Below are 22,347 nucleotides of genomic sequence, written 5' to 3'. Positions count from 1 at the left end.
ATGCACATCAGAATTATCTTGGAGTTTTTTGAAAAATACAAATGCCCAGCTGGAAGATGGGCTCATTCTTTCTGATTACAACATCCAGAAAGAGTCGACCCTGCAGCTTGTCCTTCATCTGAAGGGTGCCCATGAATTCTTCAGATGTGCATTCATAATGCCCAATGGTGGCATCATTCTGCACTCTAGCCATTTGTCCCAATTTAAGCTTAGAAATGACCAGTTTCAGTAATACCTGAACCTGTTCAAAATGTTAATAAATGTTTTGTTGCATGGTTTAAAAAAAAGCAGATCCTGATTCTGGAGCTTGGTTTGGGACTAAGATTTTGCATTTCTGGTAAGCTCCTGGATGATGCTGAAACTTCTGGTTTTTAGACCACACTTTGAGTAGCAAGAGAATGGAACACATTCCCTAGATAATGGCCACAAAATACTCAGCATCCATCTCTATTGGGATGTTGATTAAGGTTAAATTTTCATTTAATCTTAAATCCTCAAAATTTAAACTTTGAGTTTCACAAAAAATAGCCAAAAAATGGACAACTTAGAAGAAATGGATAAATTCCTAGAAACATACAGTCTCCCAAGATGCAAAAGGTAGAAATAGAAAATATGAACAGAACAATTACTATGAATGAAATTGAATCAGTAATCAAAAACTTTCAACACACAAAATTCTAGGACCAGACAATTTCACAGGTGGATTCTATGAAATATTTAAGCAGTTTACACCTATACTTCTCAAACTATTCAAAGAAAAAAAAAAGAATAGGAAGGAATGCTTCCAAATCATCTTGATGCCAAAACCAGACAAAGACGACAAAGACAGCACATACATACATACACCAATATCACTAATGGACAAAGCTGCAAAATATCAGCCAACCAAATTCAACAGTACAGTAAAAGGATCATACAGCACGATCAATTGGGATATATCCCAGGGTTGCAAGGATATTTCAGTATCTACAAATTAATGTAATACATTATATTAACAAATTGAAGGTGGAAATTGCATTAGCATCTCAATAGATACAGGAAAGTTTTTGAAAAAAGTCAGCATCCATTTATGATAAAAACTTTTTACAAAATAAGTACACAAGAAACATGAAAAGTATAATTGGTAGCTGCTCAGTCAGGTCTGACTCTTTGCAACCCTATGGACTGTATAGCCCCCCTAGCTTCTCTGTCCATGGAGTTCTCTAGGCAAGAATACTGGAATGGGTAGCCATTTCCTTCTCCATGGGATCTTTCAGACTCAGGGATCAAATCCAGGTCTCCTGCATTACGGGTAGATTCTTTACTGTCTGAGTTATCAGGGAAGCCCCACGTAGGGAAAATATCTCAACATATTAAAGCCCATATACAAAAAGCCCATAGGTAACATCACACTCAAAAGTGAAAAGCTGAAAGAATTTCTTCTGAGATCAGGGACAAGCCAATGATGACCATTCTTGCCACCTTTATCCAACATAGTATTGGAAGTCCTAGCAATCAGAAAAGAAAAATAAATAAAAGGAATCCAAATTGAAAAGGAAGAAGTAAAACTGCTGCTGTTTGCTGATGACATGATACTATATATAGAAAATCCTAAGCAAAGACCAAAAACTATAAGAAAGAATAAACATTTTCAGTACACTGCAAGATGAAAAATTAATACCTATGTAAATCTGTTGTGTTTATGTAAAAGGAACTAACAAAGAGAAAAAAAAAAAAACAACACTGTCCCATTTACAACCACATCAAAAAGAATAAAACACCTAAGAATAAATCTAACCAAAGAAGTAAAAGACTTGTACACTGAAAGCTATAATTCATGACAGTTATAGGAAATGACACAAACAAATGGAAAGCTCTATCGTGCTCATTGATTATAACGGAATTACAAATCATACTCATGGAAGAGTTAATATTGTTAAAATGACCATACTACCCAAGGCAATCCACAGATTCAAAGCAATCCTCATTAAAATGCCAATGACACTTTCCATGAAACTAGAATAATTCTAAAGTTTATAAGAAAACACAAAGACCCTGTATAGCCACAGCATTCTTGAGAAAAGAGAACAAATCTGGAGGTCCCATTCACCCATTCACCCTGATTTCAAACTATATGACAAAGCTACAGTAATAAAAGCAGTATGTTAATGGCACAAATCTAGAAACGTAGATCAATAGAATAGAACAGAGCCCAGAAATAAACGGAGCCCAGAAATAAACCCATGCACCTATATGGTAATTTAATTTAGGACAAAGGAGACAAGAGAATACAATAGAGAAAAGATGACTTCTTCAATAAATGGTATTTGCAAAACTGGACAGCCATGTGCAAAAGAATCAAACTGGAGAACTTTGTCACACCATATACAAAAATAAACTCAAAATGAATTAAAGACTTAAGTGTAAATCCTGAGAACACAAACCTCCTAGAAGAAAACACAGGTAGTATGTGCTTTGATGCTGGTCTTAGCAATGCATTTTTAGATCTGTCTTCTCAACCAAAGGAAACAGAAGCAAAAATAAATGGGACTACATCAAACTAAAAAGCTTTTGCACTGTGAACAGAATTACCACCAGTACAGAAAGGCCGATTACTGAATGGAAGAAGTTTTTTGCAAATGATATATCTGATAACAGGTTTCTCTGGTGGCTCAGATGGTAAAGAATCTGCCTGCAATGCAGGAGACCTAGGTTGAATCCCTGGGTCAGGAAGATCCCCTGGAGAAAGGAATAGCAACCCACTCCAGTATTCTTGCCTGGGAAATCCCATGGACAGGGGAGCCTGGTGAGCTACTGGAATTTTCCAGATAGGAATACTGGAGCAGCTTGCCATTTCCTCCTCCAGAGAATCTTCCCAACCCAGGGATCAAACCTGCATCCCTTGCATGTCCTACACTGGCAGGCAGATTCCTTTCCATGGTGCCATCTGAGAAACGTTAGCTACTTTCAAATATTTGAAAAATCATACTAGACATTTCGTTTGCTCTAAAGAGAAAAAAACAAGGTCTATGTGTGGAATTCCTACAAAAGTGAAATTCCTGTTATTGGAAGTACTCAAAAAGAGACTGGAAAATCCCTCTCAGAACTGCTTATGATAGACATTTGCAGTGTGGATCTGAGCCAAACTGTACAGATTTTCAAACTTTAACTTGCACAGGAAATGCTGGAGGGCGGTGGGGGCAGGACTTGAGAAAATGCAGATTCTGAGAAGCAGACCTAGGGCGATGCTAAGATAGAGTGTTTTTACCAAGCCCCAGGAGATATTCATGCTGCTTCTGTGTGGACACACATTGAATCACTAGAAAACAGATGATCCTTAAGGCGTATTTTCACTGAAAATATTGAGTGTTTCCTTGGTCAGGTAGTGACATAAAAGAAATACAGGAAATCACAAATCAGGAGTTTGCTACTCTACACACTCAAGTTTCATTGATAAAATAGCTAAACCATGCTGTCTTTTTAAAGGCAGAAAATAGCTGGAAAACACTTCCAGAGATAATAACATAAGCACTGAGATAATGATACTAAAATGCCCCCAAAGAAAACAGGCAGCAATGTCAGATTCATACCCAGCATAGACAACTGTGAGGACCTTGAAAGTGAATGGAACTGCTAATATTGAAATTGGACCCTGCCGGCTAATAGCGTGTTCACACAAGCTGGTGTTCAGGGGGAAAAGATCTGAGATTGAAGGACTCTTTGAGGAGATGGGGATGGGAATGGATTGCATCCCTGAGCCTTAGTGAGGGTGGAATTACCAACCAACACACTGAGCTGCTCTGTCTTCCTGTTGACCTTTGCACTTGAGCAAACCCAGAAAGGAGAGAGAACTGGCATTTTAGTTGCATTCCAGGCTCCTTCTAATCAGCTGGATGATCTCGCTGCCCTGGAGAACACAGCTCCCTATTCTGTGCGGAAGGCTGGAGCGCCGGCCAGCTGGAAGGCTGTCACGGGGTCAGCAGGAAGTGAGCCTGGACAAAAGGTCCAAGTTTAGGAATGCCTCTCTGGATATTATTTGGATACAGAGCCTAGTCAAACTCAGTTCCTGAGGTCAGAGCCAGGATAATGTGCTCACAGGCTAACTGTGGGCTTTTTAAAATATATCTTTAAAGACACAGTTCCCCACAATGGTCACATACAGAAGTCCAACTGGAAGAAGGGCGAGCAGCAAGACGAGGATGCGAATGCCTCAGTTAAAACAGATGCGCATTTAGATTTTGCTCACTAAAAAGAAATGCACTCTCCAGGTACTTTCTTCTGCTGCTGGTGGTCACAAGCGGTCATTCTGAAGTTAGGGAGTTTGGGATGGACATGTCCATACTGCTGTATTTTAAATGGAAAACCAACAAGGTCCTACTGAATAGCACAGGGAACTCTGCTCAATGTTAAGTGGCAGCACAGATGGGAGGGGAGTTTATGGGAGGATGGAAACATGTGTATGTGTGGCTGAGTTCCTCTGCTGTCCACCTGAAATTAAAACAACTCTGTTTATCAGTTCTACCCCAATAAAAAATTAAGTTAAAAAAATGTAAAGGCCATCCTTTCCAATCCTGAAGGTTTTGTATAATCTATGTGCATTTTAAACGTGCATCCACATTCCTCAGGCATCAAAAAGTATCTGCTTTCCCTTCAACCCCTTCATTTCTGCTTGCTTTTGTACTGTCTGGTATCCTGCGTCATTGAAACCTCTGTAAGTTCTGGGTGAACATACTTCAAATCCCCTTTCTGCTGCTAACTGGGTGTGATCCCTGAGCTTGAGTTTCCACATCCTGAAAATGTCCTCATGTTGAAACTGGACATAACAATAGTTGAAAAAGAAGAGGTAACAAGCAAGCATGCAAAGTAAAGGCCCTGGAAAATTTAATGCTCACAGGGTTGCTGTGCACATTAAAAACCATCACATATGTAAAGCTTCTTAAATGTAGGAAGCCAGCAATGGCAGACTGATGATAGAAAGCAGCTGCTGTAAGAATTTTGCTTCATCAAAGTTAACTTTCCAGGAATCAAGCTGATTATGTTCCCAGGAACACGGCTTATGACAATATCCATTCCCTGGGTAACATTGGAGAACTTTCTAAAAAGAAGACATCTCTGGATATCTGATCCTAGGAATTTTGCTTTCCAGAAAATAACATGCAGTTGTGGAGATGAAAAAGCACTGGACAGTCAGACTATGGAATATGAGACTATAGCAACATTAAAAAAAAAAGGAAATAACACTTCAAAAAACAAACAAATCCAAGTTGTTATAAAAGTTTAAACACCTAATTAATGACTGCTGCTGCTGCTAAGTCACTTCAGTCATGTCCGACTCTGTGTGACCCCAGAGATGGCAGCCCAACAGGCTCCTCCGTCCCTGGGATTCTCCAGGCAAGAACACTGGAGTGGGTTGCCATTTCCTTCTCCAATGCATGAAAGTGAAAAGCGAAAGTAAAGTCACTCAGTCGTGTCTGACTCTTTGCAACCCCATGGACTGCAGCCCACCAGTCTCCTCTGTCCATGGGATTTTCATAACAGTAAAATCAGGAAATCATTTTCAAATGAGTATTTACTGCATCCCTGCTCCATGCACAAGATACTTTGAAACTGGAAGGGCAGGGATCTTGAGAGGCAGAGGACTTTGGTGTTAAGAGAATGGATGTTGGAGCCACACAGCCTGGGACAGCATTCAGGTTCTGCCACTTACTATGTGATGCTGGGGCATTACTGTGCCTTAGTTTCCCCTTCCAGAAAACAGAGGAAATAGTTTGCTTAATTTCTAGTGCTCTTTTGAGGGTAGCAGTGTTACTGTGTGACCAGTACTTAAACAGGGCTGAACATAATGCGTAATACATAGCATAGTGGTGCTGTACTATGCTCATATCAGTCATGCCGTAAAAGAGGAAAGGTATTGAGGGCAGGCCAGCAGAGCTCTGATGTCAGAAGACATCTGCTATATCCTGCAGAATCCTTCTGCTCTGTATCCTTGGAAACTACACTACCAGGCTTCTTTGTGAAGTGTATTCCAGTAGGCTTGGCCAATGGGAGGCTTTGGCAGAAGAATGGGCAGCAGAGAATACAAGGCATTTCTGTCTGCCACAGTGTCTCCTCCTCAGCTCCCAGCAGGTAGCCCTTCTAGTTTTCTCTGGATGGGGGGCTTTCTGCTTATGGTAACCCCGCCTCCTCCGTCTCCCCCCAAACCTGGATGTGTTGGCAATGCCATGCTGTCCCCACCTGCGGGTTCAGCTTCTTGGCTCTTCCATCTGTATGCAAACAACCCCTCTTTCTGAGCAGCCTAGAGGCATGTTCACTTTCCTGACTGACCTGGATTTTACAGCATGTTTAGTCTTGTAAAATGGGTAAGACTGTGTTACGCTAAGATGGAGGCAAAGGGCATTCCAAACCACAGGCATGCCCAAACCACAGTGAAACCAGCATCTTAAACTTCACTGAGGAGGTCAACAGTAATTCTATTCTGGTAAATACATGAATGAGTTAGCTGCATCAATATTAGGTATTGGGTTGTTAAAACATCCCAGAGCCAGCCTCTCTCTTCAATTATGTGCTTCTCCTTGCCTCAGTGACCCCATGTGAAAAACAGGGGTAATAATATTTATAACACTGGTGTTCCAGTGAGGATAAGTGAAGTCATTCACATCAAGAGCTAACAACTGGCTCCCATGCAAAGTAAGTGACTCATATGTTGTTGATAGCACTACAAAGTAGCAAACACATTTGTCATGACAGACTGATATATCAAACTCAATTTTCTGGCATGTCAGTTCTAAATGGTTAAGACCATTAAGAATGAGATTGTCCACAGGAAGGCAAGCTTGCCATGAATTCCACTGTATTCTCAGCATCTATTACCTGCCTGACTCAGTGTAGGAGTTGCAGAGGAGGAAGTGAAGCTGCATTCAGGAGCTGTTCTGCTGACTTTCAAAGTGGGGAAGACCAATTCAAATTTAGTTTCTGAGATGTCAACACATTATTAAAGAACAAGGAACAATTAGAATAAATGTACTGCTGCTGCTAAGTCGCTTCAGTCGTGTCCCACTCTGTGCGACCCCATAGACGGCAGCCCACCAGGCTCCTCCGTCCATGGGATTTTCCAGGCAAGAGTACTGGAGTGGGGTGCCATCGCCTTTCCTGGAATAAATGTACTAGGAAATATAAAAAAACCACAGAATCCCAGTGCTAACTTATGATTCAGGCACTCTTCTAGGTTCTGTGGCTACTGCAGTAAACAGTTTTGCCACCATGAAGCTTTATGCTAGCTGGGAAGACAAAGTATACACACTACTTTTAACAATTTAAAACCTTCAGTACTATGAAGGACGGAATGAAATAAAATAGAACACCAGTGTTATGAAAAAAAATAATAAAGTCTGGGGACTTCCCTGGCGCTCCAGTGGTTAAGACTCTACAGTTCCACTACAGAGGGTGCGAGTTTGATTTCTGGTCAGGGAACTAAGATCCTGCAAGCTGCAATGAAAAAATAGACAAAATAAATAAACATTTAAAAAGCATATAAGCATGGGAAAATGATAGGATGCATCTCAGATAATACTGTCATGAGAGGCCCTCTTGAACAGAAGACATCTGAGCAGAGACCCAGCACAGTAAAAACTGACTTGGGGCCTCTCTGCAAAATATGTTACAGGCAGATGTAATAATTAATATGAATTTTGACATGAACATTGACCTTTGTATGTAATGGATTGTGATCCCTCTCAAAGTTGGGTGTCTGTGATTTAAGTCTCCAGGGCTTCCCAAGTGGTTCAGGAGCAACAGTCTGACTGCCAATGCAGTAGATGTGGATTTGATGCCTGGGTTAGGAAGATTCTCTGGAGAAGTAAGTGGCAACCCACTCGAGCATTCTTGCCTGGGAAACACAATAGACAGGGGAACCTGGTGGGTTACAGTCCAGGGGTCACAAAGAGTCAGACGTGATAAGCACATGTGCATGGTATGAGTCTCTAACCTCACTGGATAGAGTTGAACACTAATGAGTTATAGTGAACTCCCAGGGGAAGAATTGCTCTGTATCTTTGAAATTACAGAGAAATCAGCACTTCCTGTGTTTTGCTGAGAAACAGCAACAGCCTTTCAAGTAATTTGTGCAGAGGAGGTATGCATCCACTGAGTTAGGGTTTACATCCAACTACTTTCACCCACATAAAGACATGGTCTCATCTTTTCACTGGACTCTGGTGAGGTGTGTTTTGTATAAATCTTGTATAACTTTCACTCAGCCTCTTCTGATGGTATTTATTTGCCTTCTTGGAAATACCTTCTTTAAGAGGAAACAACTAAAAACCAGTATTTCCCCTAGGCCTAGAAAAGTAGTACTGTCCAACTAAAATCTAATGTATGCTACAAGTATAACTGTAAACTTTCTAATATCACATTAATAAAAAGTAAAAGAAATAGGAGAAATTAATTATATTTTATTTAGCCCAACCTATCCAAAAATCCAGTGGTCATGTATAGATGTGAGAGTTGGACTGTGAAGAAAGCTGAGCACCGAAGAATTGATGCTTTTGAACTGTGGTGCTGGAGAAGACTCTTGAGAGTCCCTTGGACTGCAAGGAGATCCAACCAGCCCATTCTAAAGGAGATCAGTCCTGGGTGTTCATTGGAAGGACTGATGCTGAAGCTGAAACTCCAATACTTTGGCCACCTCATGTGAAGAGTTGACTCATTGGAAAAGACCCTAATGCTGGGAGGGAGTGGGGGCAGGAGGAGAAGGGGACAACAAAGGATGAGATGGCTGGATGGCATCACCGACTTGATGGACATAAGTTTGAATAAACTCCGGGAATTGGTGATGGACAGGGAAGCCTGGCGTGCTGTGATTCATGGGGTCACAAAGAGTTGGGCATGACTGAGTGACTGAACTGGACTGGATCCAAAAATGATATATCATTTCAAAATGTAATCAATATTGAAATTTTAATGAAGCATTTTTATTCTTTTTTAATGCTAGTTCTTCACAAACAGGAGTGCGTTTTATACTCACAGTGCGACATTCCAAGTGCTCAGTAGTCATAGCTGGCCAGTGCCTGTTGAATCTAGGCTTCCATATTAGAATAAAAGTACCTTCTTAATTAAGACTCCCCTGGTGGCTCAGATGGTAAAGAGTCTGCCTACAATGCAGGAGACCCAGGTTCGATCCCTGGGTCAGGAAGACCCTCTGGAGAAGGAAATGGCAACCCACTCAAGTACTCTTGCCTGGAAAATCCCATGGATGGAGGAGTGTGGTAGGCTACAGTCCATGGGGTCACAAACAGTCAGACATGACTTCACGACTTCACTTTCACTTTTACCTTCTTAATACTGAGACTTGGTTGCCTGATTTACTGAAGAAAAAAAATCATGATGTCCGATTTATTTGAAATTCAGATAGAGTGAAGAATAATTATATAAGACATAGTAAAACTGCATATACTAAACATTTTTATATTTAAATATATTTGTTGTTTATTTGAAATTCAAATTTGGCTGGAGAACCTGTATTTTATCTGGAAACTCTAATTAGAACAGAAGGGTCAAACAAATGAACCTATCTATGAAACAGAAACAGACCCACAGAGAACAAACTTGCGGTTGCCGAGGGGGAAGAGGGGTGGGGGAAGGACGGACTGAGAATTTGGCATTAGTAGATGCAAAGTATTATATATAGGATTAATAAACAAGAAGATCCTACCATACAGTATAGGGAACTATATTCAATATCCTGTTGTAAACCATAAGAGCAAAGAATATAAAAAAAATGCATGTATGTGTACGTGTGTGTATCTATATATATGAATCACTTTGCTATACAGCATAAATTAATACAACAAAATCAACTATGCTTAAATTAAAAAAAAAAGAACAAAAGGGTCAAGTTGTTGGCCATTCACCCAATAAACGTCAAAGAAAGCTATCATTAAATACGAAAAAATAAATGACTATACCTTAGAATACCATTGTAAAACTTCCACTGTAATAACGATATGGAAATTTGATAATGTTTAGAGCAATAAATTAGGTCTAAGTCTGGGATTGCAGCTGTAAAATCTACCCCGTAAGCCCATCCTATCTGAGCTTCTAAGAATGTTCCTCAACTTGTAATTCTACAGCAACATGTAGGTAAAATGGATAAATATTTTCGAGAAATTCTTGTTGCATATAGTAAAAACAATGTTAATTACAAATCAAAGAAAGCATTTTCATCATTCTACCACTCATTCAAATGACAATATTTTCATTTTTATTGTCTGCATATTGTCCTTGTCCACATGCATAACAATTATAATCATAGCAGTGATGTCTTTTATTCCCATTTTTTACTGAAGCTCATCAGAATTTTCCTAAGCATCAACACAGCCCTCACAATGTTTACCATGTACCATTATTCCACTCAATAAATACATTTTCACTTCTTTTGTTGGGTTGCTTCTCAGTGACCACTTATGACTTCCAAATCTGCATCTCCAGCCAAATCTGTATCGTCTAATCCAAGACCCGTTTTCTTCTTTTTTTGTCTACTCAGCATCTTTGTCACACAGACCTTTCATATACAATACAAGTACTCAATGCAAACCTTGGGTAACCTTTCCAGTATGTTTTTCTCCTTGTGTATTTTGTATCTAAACGAGTGAGCCAAGACAGCTGACCAAGTCTTAAACCTGGAGGTCATTCTAGGCTCTCTCTTCTTCTTCCCTTTCCTGTCCTCCACTTATCCCCCATATCACCTGACTAGGTCAAATTGACCTTCTAACATTTCTTGAATCTCTTATGTCTTCTCCATTCGCACAGACTTGCCTTACTCAGCCCTCATATGTCTCATTTTTAGTTAACAGGTGACTTTCTTCTTCTCTTGGATTAATTTCTGTCTCAAGATTAGTTCCCAATAGTATGGGCTTCCCTGGTAGCTCAGTTGGTAAAGAATCCACCTACAATGCAGGAGACTGGGGTTCAATCCCTGGGTCAGGAAGATCCCTTGGAGAAGGAAATGGCAAACCACTCCAGTATTCCTATCTGGAAAATCCCATGGACAGAGGAGCCAGGTGGGCTGTAGCCAAGAGGTGGGCATGACTTTGCAATTAAACCACCACCACTGTATGAAGGCTGAGGAAATATGTCTAAGGGCCTGAAACTTATGGAAAAATTGCTTTCTAGAAGAGTTGTACCAAAGTACTTTACAACTATCAATAAAAGCTATGACAATTGCCTTGCAATACTGTCAGTTTAGGCTATAATTATTTGGAGAACATAGAAATATAAGTAAGGCAAGCTCTCCCTTCCCACCTGTCTATCCCAGTGACCCATCAGCCTTGCTCATATAGGTATTCCTATCATGCTCCACGGAGAAGGCAATGGCACCCCACTCCAGTACTCTTGCCTGGAAAATCCCATGGACGGAGGAGCCTGGTAGGCTGCAGTCCATAGGGTCGCTAAGAGTTGGACACAACTGAGCGACTTCACTTTCACTTTTCACTTTCATGCATTGGAGAAGGAAATGGCAACCCACTCCAGTGTTCTTGCCTGGAGAATCCCAGGGACGGGGGAGCCTGGTGGGCTGCCGTCTATGGGGTCGCACAGAGTCGGACATGACTGAAGTGACTTAGCATAGCATAGCATCATGCTCAGGTTGGTTTTGTTGTTTTTATTTCTGAACATCATAATAAATTCCTTATGGAAGAACTGAATACTTTACCAGTTGAGACACCAAAGTGTCATCTTTATCACCTTGAAACACACAATGTATAACTGGTTGCCTGCTTCAGTGAATTACAAACTATGAATAAGCTTACAAAGTCTCACTGAGTTTGAAAGATGAACAAAATGGTCCAAAGTGTGTTGACAAGATAAAAATGGTCACTTAAACTTTTGACATTTCCTTCTAAGGTGAAAACAGAGTTTCTAATTGACCCTGAAAATCATAAATATTTTCATACTCATCTCTGTCAAATGATGCATCTTTAATCATACCTTCTCTCGAGATGGAAGAGGTCAAGAGATGTTATTCATACATGTTTATTAACAACAGAGTCTTCCTGTATTTCTTCTGCAGTATTTTCATTATTTGCATGTTTCCGTGCATGGAACCAACTACTTAACAGCCTAAAACAAAGATGCCACCGTTTGATAGCATGAGATGCATGAGATTGTACCCAATACCATAAGATAACTCATAAGACAATGGTTTTTCTGTCTTTAAAATTCAAGAGAACTCATTTCTAAGTGGCAGTGGGTCCATGTAAGAAAAGTGGATATTTGTTTAGTATTTCTCAGAAATGATCTACAATGAGTCATTATGGACTGACGTGTCTATAATGCTGGTATAGGCAGACACAGGATGGTCACTCAGCATATACTGTGAGTGCATGGATGAAAGCTCTACATTCCAAAAAAGGTAAGAGGCAAGGACTATTTTAAACTGTAAACTTTGCAAGTTACTTTTACTTACTCATAACAGGGTTGCATTCTAACTTTTAAGTTACCCCATGTGTTCTACAAGTTACAGTTTTTAAAAACTACAAAAATGGGTGTTTAGCAGCTCATACATCTTAACAAAAAACCCAACCAAAAATGAGCACAAAACCTAAAAAGACATTCTTCCAAAGAAGAAATACAGACAACCAATAGGCACACAAAAAGATACTTAAAACCACTAATTATTAGAGAAATACAAATCAAAACTACAATGAGTTACCATCTCATACTGGTTAAAAAGTCTACAAATAACAAATGCTGGGGGAGGGTGTGGAGAAAAGGAAACCCTCCTACACTCTTGGTAGGAATGTAAATTGGTGTAGGCACTGTGGAAACAATATGGAGCTTCCACAGAAAACTAAAAATAGAATTACCATGTGACCCAACAATCCCACTCCAGGGCATATACACAGACAAAACTATAACTCAAAAAGGTACATGCACCCCAATATTCATAACAGCATTATTCACAAAAGCCAAGACTTGGAAACAAGCTAAATGTCCATTAGCAGATGAATGGATAAAGATATCACACACAGACAATAGAATAGTACTCAGTCATAAGAAAGAACAAAATAATGCCATTTGCAGCAACATGGATGCAACTAGAAATTATCATACAATTACCATATGGTATCACTTAGATGTGGAATGTAAAATATGATACACATGAACCTATCTATGAAACAAACAGAGTCAGGGACATAGAGATAAACTTGTGGTTGCCAAGCAGAGTTGGGGTAGGGAGGGATGGAGTGGGACTTTGGGATTAGCAGATGCAAACTGGTATATATAAAATGGATTAAAAAACAAGGGATTACTGTATAGCACAGAGAAAAAGTAGAAAGTGTTAGTCACTCAGCCATGTCTGACTCTGTGACACCATGGACTTCAGCCCACTAGGCTGCTCTGTCCCTGGGATTTCCCCAACAAGAATACTGGAGTGGGTTTCCAGTACCTTCTGAAGGGGATCTTTCCAACCCAGGGATCGAACCTGGGTCTCCTGCATTGCAGGACTTGACTCATAGTATGTGCCAATATTTATTTGATGTTTTTATTATCCCCTAACACCATTTTTGTCTTTCAGTAGATTTTGGAAGAGTCTTGACTTCCACATGATATCTTCTCTAAACACAACTAATCCCTAAAAGAATATGAAATCAACCTATATACAAAATTAAGAAGAGGCGGACCTAAGATGGCAGAGGAATAGGATGGGGAGACCACTTTCTCCACCACAAATTCATTGAAAGATCATTTGAACACTAAGAAAATACCACAAAACAGCTTCTGAACGCTGGCGGAGGATACCAGGCACCCAGAAAGGCAGCCCTTTGTCTTAGAAAGGAGGTAGGACAAAATATAAAAGATAAAAAGAGAGACAAGAGTTAGGGATGGAGACCCGTCCCGGGGAAATAGTCTTAAAAGAGAAGTTTCCAAACACCAGGAGACCGCTCACTGGTGGGTCTGTGGGGAGTTTTGGAATCTCAGACGGCAACATAACTGGGAGGAAAAAATAAACAAATAAACCCCACAGATTACGCGCCTAACAGCAACATCCAGAGGAGAAGTATCCCAGACTCTGGCCTCGGCCACCAGCAAGCAGGGGCTGAACAGGGAGGCGCTGGCTGCACTGCTTAGAGCAAGGCCCGGCCTGAACGCCCTGAGCGCTCTGACCGAGCTAACCTGAGATAGCAACCCAAACCATGGGATGGCCAGAGACAGGAAAAAAAAAGAGGAGGAAAGAGAGAGGGAGAGACAGAGAGAAAGAACTTTACCGAGAAAAGCTCTAACCTAAGGCACTGCTGGGCTGCTCACTGAACAAAGGACTGAGCAAACCAACACCAGAGGAGAGCTAGCCGGCTGCGGACCAGCCCATCCCCCGCTGGAGGCAGAGAGGCAGGCGGGCAACAGCCAGAGCTGGAAGAAAAGCGGCAAACTCGGCCCCAGAAACAGCACCCCCTACCAAACTGTGAGCGGGTTCTCAGTCACTAACCAAGCCTTCCTGGGATCCTGGATGGTTGACATCCGTCAGGAGGGTTGCAGCCAGAGATCAGCTCCCCAGAAGAGACACATGGCACACCTGAGACGCAGCTGAGCACCCAGGAAACCTAGCAGCCGGACCGGGGAGGTGATAAGATGCACCACACCTGGGGAGTGTGCCTTCGCCAAGCAACTGAGCTGCTCAGACCTGGGAAGGGCACAAAACGCTGCAGGCCCAACTGAGTCTGCGCTTTTGTGGAGTACCCAAGAACCTGAACCTGAGCGGCTCAGACCTGGGAACTTTAGAAAGTTTCAGGGCCCACTTTAGAAAGTTCCCCCAGCCTGCAGCCTGAGCAGTGTAGACCAGGAAAGCACACATGCCCGTGAGCGAGGGCAAACCCAGTGTGGCCCAGACACTGCGAGCTCTGCCCACACATGCCGGTGATATTTGTTTGCAGTGTTCCTCCCTCCCCACAGCACAATTGAACAAATGAGCCTAAATAAATGACCCTTCACCCCCTGTGTCAGGGCAGAAGTTAGATACTGAAGAGACTTGCAAACAGAAGAAGCCAAAATAAACCAAGAAGAGGAAACGGCTCTGGAAGTGACAGGTGCAACAGATTAAAACCCTGTAATTAACACTGACTACATTGTAAGGGACCTATAGACTTTGAGAAGAAATATAAGGTGGAACAAGGAACTATCTGAAACTGAACTGACCACACACTGCCCTCAACAGCTCCAGAGAAATTCCTAGATATATTTTACTATTATCACTTTTTAATTTCTTTTTCATTTTTTAATTTTTACATTTTTATTAATCCTTTAATTTTATTTTTAAAACTATTACCTTGAAAAAAAAGACCCTATTTTTAAAGCAAATTTCATATTTTTATATAACTTTTGAGATTTTGTTTTGTTTTTCTAGTATTGTATTTTTGAGAGTCTAACCTCTACTCTAGATTTCTAATCTTTGCTTTTTGGCATTTGTTATCAATTTTGTACCTTTAAGAATCTAATCTTCAGTAGCCATTTTTACTTGGGAGTGTGATTACTGGCTTGATTGCTCTCTCCCCTTTTGACTCTCCTTTCTTTCCCCCAGGTCACCTCTATCTCCTCCCTCCCCCTTCTCTTCTCTACTTAACTCCGTGAATCTCTTTGGGTGTTCTGGGCTGTGGAAAAAACTTAGGGAACTTATCACAGGCTAGACTGGTCTCTCTCCTTTTGACTCCTGCTCCTCTCCTCCTGGTGACCTCTATTTCCTTCCTCCCTTTTCTCTTCTCTATGGAACTCCATGAACCTCTCTGAGTGTTCCAGACTGTGGAGAGCATATAGGGAATTGATTACTGGCTAGACTGCTCTCTCCCCTTTTGATTCCCCTTCTTCTCCTCCTGGTCACCTCTATCTCCCTCCTCCCTCTTCTCTTCTCCATGTAACTCTGTGAACCTCTCTGGGTGTCCCTCACTGTGGAGAATCTTTTCACCATTAACCTAGATGTTTTGTCATTGGTGCTGCATGTATGGAGAAGTCTTGAGGCTACTATAAGAATAAGACTGAAAGCCAGAGTCAGGAGGCCTAAATCTAAAACTTGAGGTCACCAGAAATCTCCTGACTCCAGGGACCATTAATCAACAAAAGCTCATCCAAAAGCCTCCATACCTACACTGAAACCAAGCTCCACCCAAGAGCCAACAAGTTTCAGAGCAAGACATACTAAGCTAATTCTCCAACAATGCAGGAACATAACCCTAAGCATTAAAATACAGGCGGCCAAAAGTCATACCAAACCCACAGACACCTCAAAACTCACTACTGGACACTTCATTGCACTCTAGAGAGAAGAGATCCAGCTCCACCCACCAGAACACCAATGCAAGCTTCCATAACCAGGAAACCTTGACAAGCCACTCGTCCAACCCCACCCACAGGGAGGAACCTCCACAATAAAGAGGAACTACAAACTTCCAGCACACAGAAAGGCCACCCCAAAAACAGCAACCTAAACAAGATGAAAAGGCAGAGAAATATTCAGCAGGTAAAGGAACATGAAAAAAGCCCACTAAACCAAACAAAAGAGGAGGAGATAGGGAGTCTCTGAAAAAGTATTCAGAATAATGATAGTAAAAATGATCCAAAATTTTGAAAAAAAAATGGAATTACAGATAAATAGTCTGGAGACAAGGACTGAGAAAGTTTATCAAGGACCTAGAAGAAATAAAAAAGAATCAATCAATAATAAATAATGCAATAGTTGAGACCAAAAGAACTCTGAAGACAAGATAAGTGAGGTGGAAGATATAATGGTGGAAATAAATGAAGCAGAGAGGATAAAAGAAAAAAGAATTAAAAGTAATGGAGACAACCTCAGAGACCTCTTGGACAATGTCAAACACCCCAACATTTGAATCATAGGAGTCCCAGAAGAAGAAGACAAAAAGAAAGGCCATAAGAAAATACTTGAGGAGATAATAGTCAAAAACTTCCCTAAAATGGGGAAGGAAATAGCCACCAAAGCCCAAAGAACCCAGAGTGTCCCAAACAGGATAAACCCAAGGCAAAACACCCCAAGACACATATTAATCAAATTAACGAAGATCAAATGCAAAGACCAAATATTAAAATCAGCAAGGAAAAAACAACAATTAACCTACAAGGGGATCCCCATAAGGATAACAGCTGATCTTTCAATAGAAACTCTTCAAGCCAGAAGGGAATGGCAGGGCATAACTTAAAGTGATGAAAGAGAAAAACCTACAACCCAGATTACTGTACCCAGCAAGGATCTCATTCAAATATGAAGGAGAAATCAAAAGCTTTAGAAACAAGCAAAAGCTCAGAGAAGTCAGCACCACCAAACCAGCTCTCCAACAAATGCTAAAGGATCTTCTCTAGACAGGAAACACAGAAAAGGTGTATAAACTCAAATCCAAAAGAACAAAGTAAATGGCAATGGGATAATACTTATCAATAATTACCTTAAATGTAAATGGGTTGAATGCCCCAATCATAGACAAAGACTTGCTGAATAGATACAAAAACAAGTTCCCTATATATACTGTCTACAAGAGACCCACCTCAAACCTAGGGACACATACAGACTGAAAGTGAAGGGCTGGAAAAAGATATTCCATGCAAATAGAGACCAAAAGAAAGCAGGGGTAGCAATACTCATATCAGATAAAACTCATATCAGATAGACTTTGAAATAAAGGCCATGAAAAGAGACCAAGAAGGACACTACATAATGATCAAAGAATCAATCCAAGAAGAAGATATAACAATTATAAATATATATATGCACCCAACATAGGAGCACCACAATATGTAAGGCTGCTGCTGCTGCTGCTGCTGCTAAGTCGCTCCAGCGTGTCCGACTCTGTGCGACCCCATAGACGGCAGCCCACCAGGCTCCCCCGTCCCTGGGATTCTCCAGGCAAGAACACTGGAGTGGGTTGCCATTTCCTTCTCCAATGCATGAAAGTGAAAAGTGAAAGTGAAGTCTCTCAGTCATATCCGACTCTTCGCGACCCCATGGACTGTAGCCCACCAGGCTCCTCCGTCCATGGGATTTTCCAGGCAAGAGTACGGGAGTGGGGTGCCATTGCCTTCTCCGAATATGTAAGGCAAAGGCTAACAAATATGAGAGGGGAAATAAACAGTAACACAATAATAGTGGGAGACTTTAATACCTCACTCACACCTATGGATAAATCAACTAAAGATAAAATTAGCCAGGAAACACAAACTTTAAATGATACAATGGACCAGTTAGATCTAATTGATATCTATAGGATATTTCACCCTAAAACAATGAATTTCACCTTTTTCTAAAGTGCACACAGAACCTTCTCCAGGATAGATTACATCCTGGGTCATAAATATAGCCTTGGTAAATTCAAAAAAATTGAAATTTTTTCAAGCATCTTTTCTGATTATAATGCAATTAAGATTAGATGTCAACTACAGGAAAAAAAAAAAACAGCTATGAAAAATACAAACCTATGGAGGCTAAACAACACACTTCTGAATAATCAACAAATCACAGAAGAAATAAAAAAAAGAAATCAAAATATGCATAGAAACGAATGAAAATAAAAACACAACAACCCAAAACCTATGGGATTCAGTAAAAGCAGTGCTAAGGGGAAGGTTGTAGCAATACAAGCCTACCTCAAGACAGGAGAGATATCAAATAAATAACCTAACTCCACACCTAAAGCAACTAGATAAGGAGGAAATGAAGAACCCCAGGGTTAGTAGAAGGAAAGAAATCACAAAAATTAGGGCAGAAATAAATGCAAAAGAAACAAAAGAGACCATAGCAAAATTCAGCAAAGCTAAAAGCTGGTTCTTTGAGAGGATAAATAAAACAGACAAACCAATAGCCAGATTCATCAAGAAACAAAGGGAGAAGAATCAAATCAACAAAGTTAGAAATGGAAATGGAGAAATCACAACAGACAACACAGAAATACAAAGGATCAAAAGAGACTACTATCAGCAACTATATGCCAAAAAATGGACAACTTTGAAGAAATGGAAAAATTCTTAGAAAAGTATAATTTACAACTGAACCGGGAAGAAATAGAAAGTCTTAACAGACCCATCACAAACACAGAAATCGAAACTGTAATCAGAAATCTTCCAGCAAACAAAATCCCAGGACCAGATGGCTTCACAGCTGAATTCAACCAAATATTTAGAGAAGAGCTAACACCTGTCTTACTCAAATTCTTCCAGAAAACTGCAGAGGAAGGTAAACTTCCAAACTCATTCTATGAGGCCACCATCACCCTAATACCAAAACCAAAGATGCCACAAAAAAAGAAAACTACAGGTCAATATCACTGATGAACATAAATGCAAAAATCCTTAACAAAATTTTAGCAAACAGAATCTAACAACATATTAAAAAGATCATACCTCACGACCAAGTGGGCTTTATCCCAGGGATGCAAGGATTCTTCAATATTCACAAATCAATCAATGTGATATACCACATTAACAAATTAAAAGATAAAAACCATATGATTATCTCAATAGATGCAGAGAAAGCCTTTGACAAAATTCAACATCCATTTATGATAAAAACCCTCCAGAAAGCAGGCATAGAAGGAACATACCTCAACATAATAAAAGCCCATACGACAAACCACAGCAAACATTATCCTCAATGGTGAAAAATTGAAAGCATTTCCCCTAAAGTCAGGAACAAGACAAGGATACCCATTCTCACCATTACTATTCAACATAGTTTTGGAAGTTTTGGCCACAGCAATCAGAGCAGAAAAAGAAATAAAAGGAATCCAGACTGGAAAAGAAGAAGTAAAACTCTCACTGTTTGCAGATGACATGATCCTCTACATAGAAAGCCCTAAAGACTCCACCAGAAAGTTACTAGAGGTAATTAATGAATATAGTAAAATTGCAGGATGTAAAGTTAACACACAGAAATCCCTTGTGTTCCTATACACTAACAATGAGAAAACAGAAAGAGAAATTAAGGAAACAATTCCATTCACCCCTTGCAATGAAAAGAATAAAATATTTAGGAATAAATCTACCTAAAGAAACAAAAGACCTATATATAGAAAACTATAAAACACTGATGAAAGAAATCAAAGAGGACACTAATAGATGGAGAAATGTACCATGTTCATGGATCAGAAGAATCAATGTATTGAAAATGAGTATACTACCCAAAGCAATGGATAGATTCAATGCAATCCCTATCAAGCTACCAACAGTATTTTTCAGAGAATTACAACAAATAATTTCACAATTTGTATGGAATTACAAAAAACCTTGAATAGCCAAAAAAATCTTGAGAAAGATGAATGGAAGTGGAGGAATCAACCTGCCTGACTTCAGGCTATACCACATAGCAACAGTCATCAAGACAGTATCGTATTGGCACAAAGACAGAAGCATAGATCAATGGAACAAAATAGAAAGCCCAGAGATAAATCCACGCACTTATGGACACCTTATCTTTGACAAAGGAGGCAAGAATATACAGTGGAGAAAAGACAATCTCTTCAACAAGTACTGCTGGCAAAACTGGTCAACCACTTGTAAAAGAATGAAACTAGAACACTTTCTAACACCATACACAAAAATAAACTCAAAATGGATTAAAGATCTAAATATAAGACAAGAAACCATAAAACTCCTAGAGGAAAACATAGGCAAAACACTCTATGACATAAATCACAGCAGGATCTTTTATGACCCACCTCCCAGAGTAATGGAAATAAAAGCAAAAATAAACAAATGGGACCTAATTAAACTTAAAAGCTTTTCCACAACGAAGGAAACTATAAGCAAGGGGAAAAGACAGCCTTCAGAATGGGAGAAAATAATAGCAAATGAAACAACTGACAAATAATTAATCTCAAAAATATATAAGCAGCTCATGTAGTTCAATACCAGAAAAATAAGCGATCCAATAAAAAAAATGGGCCAAAGAACTAAACAGACATTTTTCCAAAGAAGGCATACAAATGGATATCAAATACATGAAAAGATGCTCAACATCACTTATTATCAGAGAAATGCAAATTAAAACCACAATGAGGTACCATCTCACACCAGTCAGAATGGCTGCTATCAAAAAGTCTACAAACAACAAATGCTGGAGAAGGTGAGGAGAAAAAGGAACCCTCTTACACTGTTGGTGGGAATACAAACTAATACAGCCACTATGGAGAATAGTGTGGAGATTCCTTAAAAAGCTGGAAATAGAACTGCGATACGAAACAGCAATCTCACTGCTGGGCATACACTCTGAGGAAACCAGAATTGAAAGAGACACGTGTACCTCAATGTTCACTGCAGCACTGTTTATAATAGCCAGGACATGGAAGCAACCTGGATGTCCATCGGCAGACAAATGGATAAGAAAGCAGTGGAACATATATACAATGCAATATTACTCAGCTATTAAAAAGAATGTACTTGAATCGGTTCTAATGAGGTGGATGAAAATGGAACCTATTATACAGAGCGAAGTAAGTCAGAAAGAAAAGCACCAATACAGTATATTAATGCATATATATGGAATTTAGAAAGATGGTAACAATGACCCTATATGTGAGACAGCAAAAGAAACACAGATGTACAGAACAGACTGTTGGACTCTGTGGGAGAAGGTGAGGGTGGGATAATTTGAGAGAATAGCATTGAAACATGTATATTATCATATGTGAAATAGATCGCCAGTCCAGGTTCGATGCATGAGGCAGGGTGCTCAGGGCTGGTGCACTGGGATGACCCTGAGGGATGGGATGGGGAGGGAGGTGGGAAGGAGGGTCAGGATGAGGAACACATGTACACCCATGGCTGATTCATGTGAATGTATGGCAAAACCACCTCAATATTGTAAAGTAATTAGCCTCCAATTAAAAAGAAAAAAAAAAGTTATGAAGTATATATATCAACACGCTTATTTTTCTAGCATCTGTTGTAAACTAATAATGACCTAATTGCTGACCCACTAACTTCCTGGAATCTTCAAGGTACTTGACACTGTTGAGAATCTCTTTCTAGAAGTGCTACTGTTCACTTTTACGGCATTGCTCCCTGTCTGTTTTCCTGACTTTTTCTGCTTTGTCCTTAAAGAGTTCATCTCTTTGGTCTTGTGGTATCTGCCACCCTGTATGCTCTCCTTAGGTGACTTAATCAGCTGTTGTGGTTCAGAGTGAACTGACATCCATGTCATCATCGCCACAACTTTAAGTCTACTTATACCAACTTTTACAAGGGATGTCCCAGTGCTGTATCTGACTCAACATATCTGAATCACATGCACTGCTTTGTCCATAAAACTGATTTTTTTTCTCCTCGTATCAGTTAAAACCATTATCACTGATCCAGTTGACAAATATAGCATCTTCCTTG

General features: G+C 40.0%; 1 protein-coding gene and 1 long non-coding RNA gene across 10 annotated transcripts in view; both read right to left on the bottom strand.

Moving 5' to 3' along the window:
• LOC129634779 (uncharacterized) overlaps positions 1-20,600 on the bottom strand; it is a 37,959-nt gene extending 17,359 nt beyond the window's left edge. The window contains exons 1-2 of the long non-coding RNA XR_008705894.1: positions 14,462-20,600; positions 11,962-12,093 (exon numbers count right to left, since the gene is read on the bottom strand). This is a non-coding gene — a long non-coding RNA (uncharacterized LOC129634779). The remainder of the gene's footprint in view (positions 1-11,961; positions 12,094-14,461) is intronic.
• The window catches only part of RBMS3 (RNA binding motif single stranded interacting protein 3), an 814,140-nt gene that overhangs the window by 518,315 nt on the left and 273,478 nt on the right, over positions 1-22,347 (bottom strand). The gene's annotated exons all lie outside the window — the stretch shown is intronic.

The sequence above is a fragment of the Bubalus kerabau genome, chromosome 20, assembly GCF_029407905.1.
Source record: "Bubalus kerabau isolate K-KA32 ecotype Philippines breed swamp buffalo chromosome 20, PCC_UOA_SB_1v2, whole genome shotgun sequence".
Taxonomy (NCBI): Eukaryota; Metazoa; Chordata; class Mammalia; order Artiodactyla; family Bovidae; genus Bubalus; species Bubalus kerabau.
Note: the sequence above shows the minus strand (reverse complement) of the source record. Positions and strands in the feature narration are given on the sequence as shown.